Below are 7984 nucleotides of genomic sequence, written 5' to 3' on the forward strand. Positions count from 1 at the left end.
AATGATACAATAAATCAATGGCACCTATCTAGACTCTTATACAGAGATCAGGCTAGTACGATTAAATATGCTCAAGGCATTCAATATAATAATGTTCACAGCACGTAACTTTTCAATTATATTTTTAAAACTGAAAAATTATAAAATTAATTTCATAGAACATTTTTAAAAATTAAAATACTTTAAATTTCCGCAAATCACCAAACTCCAATTATTCTACAAACACTCACCATTTGAAGAGACATGTGGTCCAGCCCGCACTTAGCAACAAGGAGAAGCTAGATTTCTTAACTTCTGTTGGACTCTTTTGTTTCCCCTCTTACACTGGCAGAATCACGACGATACCCAGTTCTAATTAGTACACATAGGGTACGGGAAATAAGCAGAAAACCGGTAAAAAAATGCGAAAACTCACGAGCGCAAACGCGACACGTGAACACTTTACCAAGTTAAATACCAACGTTCGACTTGTCGAGAGTCGAGGCATTGTGTTCACAGTTCCAGTAACGCCTAGGCCCAGTTGCCATTTTCCTCATTTTTTAAACTCTTGCAGCGTACATCACCGTAATCTGGTTACGGTTGTGCCCGTATGTAATATCTTAGTACTAGTTTTTTTTTTTTTATGTATCTAATAACGTATGCAAATCTAAAAGCCATCTCCCAAACAGTATGAAAATCCTTAATAATAGGAAAATTGGTAACTTCCCTTCAGGTAAACTTCTCGTTCTTAGCTAGCGGCTTTCTCGTACATGTGAGCAATATATGTCGCAGTTTTCGTTAAATTCCATTCTGTCCATGTTGTCCAAGTAATGAGTCAGTAATAACTGTAATCAGTCATCTGTATGGAAGTGTGTGGGGCAAGAAAACTGATCCCAAAAGACGTGCAGGGTTATCACATTCACTACACCTCGGGAATAATTTACACCTAACGGGAATTATAAGTGATACGTGGTTCGTCACCAGTGGGATTCGAACTGCCGCTACTTATAATTTCCCTTAGGTATAAGTTATCCCCGAAGTATATGGATCTGATTTAACCGAAATTTGAGGCATAATATTTGGGAATATAAAAAAATGTCACTGAGTAAGTGACAAAAATTCATATATATATATATATATATATATATATATATATATATATATATATATATATATATATGTGTGTGTGTGTGTGTGTGTGTGTGTGTGTGTGTATATATATATATACATACATATAGCTGGTATAATTTCGTCAGGCAGTCATAAAAGACTCGTCAACTGCTTCGCTGTCCCAAAGGAAATGAAGGGACGACCTGCATATGGAGCAAAATCAAGATCAATTCGCCAGTACTTCTTGGCAAGAGTTTCATACACATTCAGTTACTTAATGCTAGTTTTTCAATTCAGTACTGATGATTTTAAGTAAAATTTTCTGAGTAACCTCTTTGAAAAAAAGTTGTTTTTAGATATATTGATGAAACCTGGAAAACCTTAATAAGCATGAACCTTAGCATATAATATATTTAGTTTGATTTTAAACTTGAATTAGTAACCAAAAGATAAACTCATTACCACTCTCAACTTGCTTACTAACCATTCTACAAAATGTAAACCAACTAAAAAAAAATATCGTCATATCAATGCATAATGATACAATAAATCAATGGCACTTACCTAGACTGAGAAGCTTTATACAACGATTAGTGCGATTAAATATGCTCTCTCTCTCTCTCTCTCTCTCTCTCTCTCTCTCTCTCTCTCTCTTATAACAGGCATTCTGCATAATTTCCATTTCAGCAGTCATTTAATCTGTTGACTGACGGCAAGAGAGAAGCTGAGGCTACACAACATTCAGGGCCTGTGAGTGGGAAGTTCTGAACAGGCAACTCACAGTGGCACAAGTGGTTCGGCCTACAGTTTTTAGGAGACAAGTGCACAGAAAACGAATGGCAGCGAGATAATGAAACTATAGTACGTGGAGTTGCGAGCTGCCTAAACACCTCCGTCTAATTATTGTTATTATTTTTTTTTTTTTTGTGATGGAAAGTTAAGTGGTATTATAAACCATACTCAAAAGTTCGCAAGTTGTTCGAAGCGCGAATGGAGAAATGTGAAGTGCTCGCTAGCCAGGAGTCAAGCCCAATATTTTCATCAGCTAACGGCTAGATTTTTGTGTATAGAGTTTCCCAAAACAGGTAAACGTTTTAAGAGCTATTTTGGCGTAAATGAGATCAGTAGTACCTCGCTTGAACATATCTAAATCTCAAAAGCCTATAAGGGATTTTGGTGAATCGTCTTCAGAATTATTCAGTGTCCTCCTCAGTGCTGTAGCGCAGGTGATGTCTGAAAGTAATGTGGAACTTCACCAAAGCAATGTCCTCTTTACCTTCAGTTTTACGATTAAAAAAAAATATCCACAGTTCGAGTGATAAGTTCTGATATTTCACAATTAACGTAATTAAATGGGTTAAACTAGTTAACACAATACAAACCTTCCTATTCCTAGTTCTGATTCAAGTGGAGATATGCTAATAGCAGACCGTCTATAGTTACCTAAAAATGTTGAAAATCGGATTAGACGAATGTTCACAGGTGAGTTCTCTCTTCTTTCCACTCTTTTCACTGCATCATGGAGGGAGAAGACCAACTGATACCTTCCGAAAATGTCAGGTCTCAGTAATAATAATAATAATAATAATAATAATAATAATAATAATAATAATAATAAAAATAATAATAATAAAAGTGACGCTACCTTGTGTTCTACTTTCATGTTCCTAGCCATCTTTTGATTTAATTGAATTGAGTATTGAATTTAGGCCAAAGGCCAAGCACTGGGACCTATGAGGTCATTCAGCGCTGAAACGGAAATTGACATTAAAAGGTTTGAAAGGTGTAACAGGAGGAAAATCTCAAAGCAGTTGCACTATGAATCAATTGTTAGGAGGGGGTGGAAAGTAAGATGGAAGAAAGAGCATATGAAAGGAGGTAGAGTAAAAGGAACGAAAGGGGTTGCAGCTAGGGGCCGAAGGCACGCTGCAAAAAACTTTAAGTAATGCCTTCAGTGCACTGCATGAGGTGCACTGACGGCACTACCTCCCCTAACGGGGTAGCCGTTTTTGGGCTGGAAAGGCGGAAAAGAGTTTCGCAAAACCTTGTAAAATTCCCCTGAGAGCCATTGCTTACCAGCTCATGTTATTCTCTTGCACCTCTGATAGTGTCTTTGGATTGGGGAAACTGGGGAGCGATATTTTGATGCGACCACTGTAGACTGGTATATGTCGTTACTAATCTGAAAAATTTATAAAGCAAATACAACCACGATATTTACGGCATTTTTGAAAGATGTCAGTTTACATCTATCATATTCATAAGCAAGACACCACTCTCTTTCCAAATGTTATAACTTGCTGTTTGTTATTTAATATCTAGGGGCTTTGTTTCCGTAAAAGTCTACAAGAATTGTTGGCTTCTCATGTTATTCATTTTCTTTCCTAGTTGTGCAAAGGAAGACTTTGCAGTGGCCAGAATAAACCCAGTTAAATTTCGCAGAGCATTCATTCCCGTCCACCTACGGCATCCAATGAGTGATTTCATCAAGGCAGTCTCTGCGATCAGGTCCTCTCTCTGATTAAATGCAAAAGGAGAGTAAATCATATACGAATATACACTGATAACAGTTTCTGTGTTTTTATACGAAATTGCGAAGTAGATGGCTGATGATAGGTTTCCCTCTGTGATGAAACCATGTGAAAGCTTGATGCAACATGCAAGTGATGCAATCATCAATCATCATTATATTTTAGCAGACTGACGTCAGAGAGTTGCAGCATTATTAGAGAGGCTGAATTTGAGGAGCCAGAAATGAATGTTCGATTTAAGAATGTCAATTAATAATATACATTTTACAAACTGGGAATATCACTGTACTTATTCTTTGTTGTCTGGGCAATGTAGAGGACTGTTTTTTTTTTAATTATGTAAGCAATATTTTTGAAGTTTTAATTGAATAGGCAAAAAAAATTAGTCTCTGTGGCAAGCTGGAATTGATTTCCACGAGGTATAATTCGTGGAACTTAATTTGTTATTCAGAACGGTTAGAGTACTATGATTATATAAATTTACTGTGTGTGTGTATAAATATATATATATATATATATATATATATATATATATATATATATATATATATATATATATATATATATATATATATATATATATATATATATATATATGTGTGTGTGATAGATAGAGAGAGAGAGAGAGAGAGAGAGAGAGAGAGAGAGAGAGAGAGAGAGAAAGAGAGAGAGAGAGAGAGATAAACTGAAGCCTTAATGTATACCTTCGATAATTCCCAAGCAGAAGGTGCACAGTTGAAAGGGAAGACGGCGAGACACGTTGCAACTGTAATGGAAATTCCTAGGAAGTGGCGGAGGGGGGAGGTGGGGAGGGGATGGCAGAGGAGGGGGGAGGGGAAGGGGGAGGGACTGATGGGAAAGACTCTGTGCATAGACTAAAGGTCATCTGAAACTCCAACTTAGGTAAGAGATATTGAGTTAAACGCAATCAGATACTACGAGACATTGAGAACTCTCTCTCTCAACTGAGGCTGAAATCATCATACCGAAAGCCGTCCTTCATAGCCATACAAACGTTTCGATTCTTCGTCCGCTGATTATTCACTTAATTCCAGTGACTGATGTAATTTAGCTGTCTTGATAACATACTGCTGCAAAAACCAAAATATGTGCACAATATCATCGTACAACTGCAAAAAACTATAGATATTTTCAAAAGTATAATTATTTTCCCAGAATAACTGCAATCACAATTCACAAACTCTGCTCCCGACAGGACCATTAATCTGCGTTTGGAACTCGAATAAGAAAACAATCAACAAATGCATCAGCAGAATTCGAACAACGAAACACAGGAGTTAAGTAGAGGTTAACAGACAGACTCGGCACACAGGGCAAGTGTCCAGAATCAATACAGACAAGAGAATATTGATGTTCATTTGGAGAAATATTTAGAAGAATAAAAAGAGCAGTAAACACAGACATAAGCACACATTCACACACAGGTATTTAATGTTTTCGATTTTGGAAAGCGAGTTAAGATATGTCGGAGTTTCAGTTTGGGAGGAATACGCAAAATATTGCTTTGTATTCATTATGGTGAGTGTGGCTTTGATAAGAAGATAGCATATGAAATACAAGAGGTGGATGGAGTACACACGAAATTCGACAAATTTAAGGATGTGGTCATTTGCAAAGCGTCGAGTTTTTGTGGGTACACGAGGGTAGGGAGAGTGAATATATATAACAAGTAGTGCATAAAGAAGGAAATGCTTTAATGAAGGAGAAAAAGGAAATTATTTGAGGTACAACTGCATGACCGAAAACAAGATCACGTGCAAGTACACAAGAGAGAGAGAGAGAGAGAGAGAGAGAGAGAGAGAGAGAGAGAGAGAGAGAGAGTACTGGCAAGTAATGAAAACACGGAGAAAAATGCAGGAACGATCCTGGGGAGAGAAACATAAGTGAATGCAGTCCCGAGTCGATGTAGTGAGTATTTTAAAGGTATGTCAAAAGAGGGAGATGGAAAAAAGGCAGGATCAAATGACACAAGAATGGAATGGTTTAGTGAAGTCTGAAGAAACGCTTGTGGGAGTGACTTATGGTTTGCTAAGACAGACTATTAAGGATTAAGCATAAATATGACAACATCTAAAATTAATATTAACCTTCTGTCATAAGGAATTATATTCATAGTCTTTAAAGACCCATAAGAATTTAAAAAAAAGAGAGGGACGTCTAAAGTTTTTATGACAAACATCAACATCTTTATCCAACCAGAACTTGCAGGAGGATATACTCAAAAAATAAATAAGATATAAGCTGTATTACACCCTAGAGAATAAAAACCACGAACCTTGATGCCCTTCTAAATGCTCATCAATCTCAAATAAATTGCCTTTCATACCACGAACTACACAATAACTGAAGGGAAACAACCCGGAGACCATTAATTAAATCTGAACGAAATTTGAACAGAATTTCGTACGAAATAATGAATCCGATGCGAAATAAAACGACGCCACTTCATTATTATGATGTTCGGGGAAGCAACAGCCGCTTCGTGATCTCGAGAGATTATTATTAATTATCAGATTAGGGAACACCATTGTGAGTCCTGAGGTCCCGAGAAAGGTGCACACTGATTAAAGGTGTTTTCGCAGGACGGGACGGTTTTTGATTAAAATTATCATTTGAGGTATGAGGTGATTTTCGTGCAAATAGAAACGCAGACCTATCTTAATCTCTTTATTTCTTTCGCACGACATTGCAAAGATCATTCATTTTCCTTCGCTTCTTGCATTACTACAAAATGGAATCCATGAGAAGCAATAGAAGATTTTCGTACGATAAAAACAATTAACAGACTTTCTTCAGCAATTAATAAATATGTTGAAGATGTTGAGGTTTCCCCTTCCGACGGTCTTACTTATATATGTGTGTGTATGTATGTATGTATATACTCAGCTATGATTAACCTTCAACAATCCTTCAATATACATTCACATCTCTCTTCGTTACCCCTAACAGCACTAACAAACATGGCATAAAATGAGGAAAAATTATCATAATACCAAAGGAAAGATTAACACCAAAGAAAGGCACCATCCCCCTTATTCACAACGGAAGCTGATTTCCCCGTAAAGGATTAAAAATTTCAGTCATCTCTCATCAGCGCTGAATCAAGGAAACTTATCCAGTGCCATTTTTACCTGACGGTGTACAAGTTCATATTCATAAAAATCATCCTTTATAAAAGAAGAAGACATGTCTGCAATACGCTCTGTTAAAAATTAGACTTTCCAAAAAGTTTCGCTTCCGGACGAGTGACAAGAAGCAGAAGGAAAAATTTGATACATTTTGAAAAAATGACGCTCATATTCCCGGTTGATTTAATTTTGTTGAATTTCAGGAGCTTGATCATGATCGCTAAAAGCATATTTATGATGGTGTTATCTTTTCAGGAAATTAATTCAGCAGTGAGAGAACCGGGTTTATATGGAAATATACAATTTACTGAGCGCCTAAAAATGCCTAATAATATTGGAATTAACAAAAACTACCCTGATTTACTGAGAACGTTAAAATAATCTATGCATTTACAACAACTCTGTAATAGTTTGAAAGATTTAAACACAGAATAATTAGACTCTAATATATAGTAATGTTTGAGCATCAAAAGGTTGAAAACTTTCGTTTGCAAAGGTTTTAATTCAAAATGTTAGTAATTGGCGTCATTCGCTTAGAAGTAATTAGTCACATTTCCTGGAATGATCTGATTCAAGGAAGTTGTTTCATGCCTGTGGTAATCATTTACCTCCATTCTAAGAAACCGAAGTAACTATAAAGAATTTGTACGAACTCAGTAGAAAATCACTTTACTTTAATCATTTAACAACTTTGAATTTTATCGTCATAAGATTTTGACACTGACCTCATTAGAGTTTTGACTTCTGTTAACTTAGATGGTCTTGTATTTAGGAAGGGAACCTTTACATTAAATCGTTTGCGAAGAATTAACAAGAACTTCCATTCCATTTATGTTAAATATATAAAATAGAACGAAGAAGAAATAAAAGAAAAATGGGAATGAATAAATGAACAAAACGTCAGATTTTGAAAATAAAATAAAGTTTCAAATCAAATTACCCATAGATACATGAGGTTCAGTGATCTACGAGTTGGCAAACACTGGACTTGTCAAGAATTTTTACCAAAAAGGGGCATCGTACCTCTGCCCTCTTAATAAGACATATATCAAAACATCCTCGTTCTTTACAAAATCTCGAAAACCTATTTCAGAACAAACGTCAGATGTTCTTGCGAAGAGCTGCCATAAAAAGTGGAGATTTATGGCGCAGAGTCGCAGCCATTAATCTTGGAATGTCTTGGACGAATTTGCCTTCTTGTACAGCGGATGTCTT

The 7984-nt window shown here is 36.1% G+C and overlaps 1 long non-coding RNA gene across 1 annotated transcript in view; it reads right to left on the reverse strand.

Annotated features, from left to right (window-relative positions):
* Nucleotides 1-442, reverse strand: part of LOC136851750 (uncharacterized) — a 98623-nt gene extending 98181 nt beyond the window's left edge. The window contains exon 1 of the long non-coding RNA XR_010856967.1: nucleotides 231-442. This is a non-coding gene — a long non-coding RNA (uncharacterized lncRNA). The remainder of the gene's footprint in view (nucleotides 1-230) is intronic.
* Nucleotides 443-7984: the final 7542 nt, after the last annotated feature.

This window comes from Macrobrachium rosenbergii, chromosome 24 (assembly GCF_040412425.1).
Source record: "Macrobrachium rosenbergii isolate ZJJX-2024 chromosome 24, ASM4041242v1, whole genome shotgun sequence".
NCBI classification, from domain to species: domain Eukaryota; kingdom Metazoa; phylum Arthropoda; class Malacostraca; order Decapoda; family Palaemonidae; genus Macrobrachium; species Macrobrachium rosenbergii.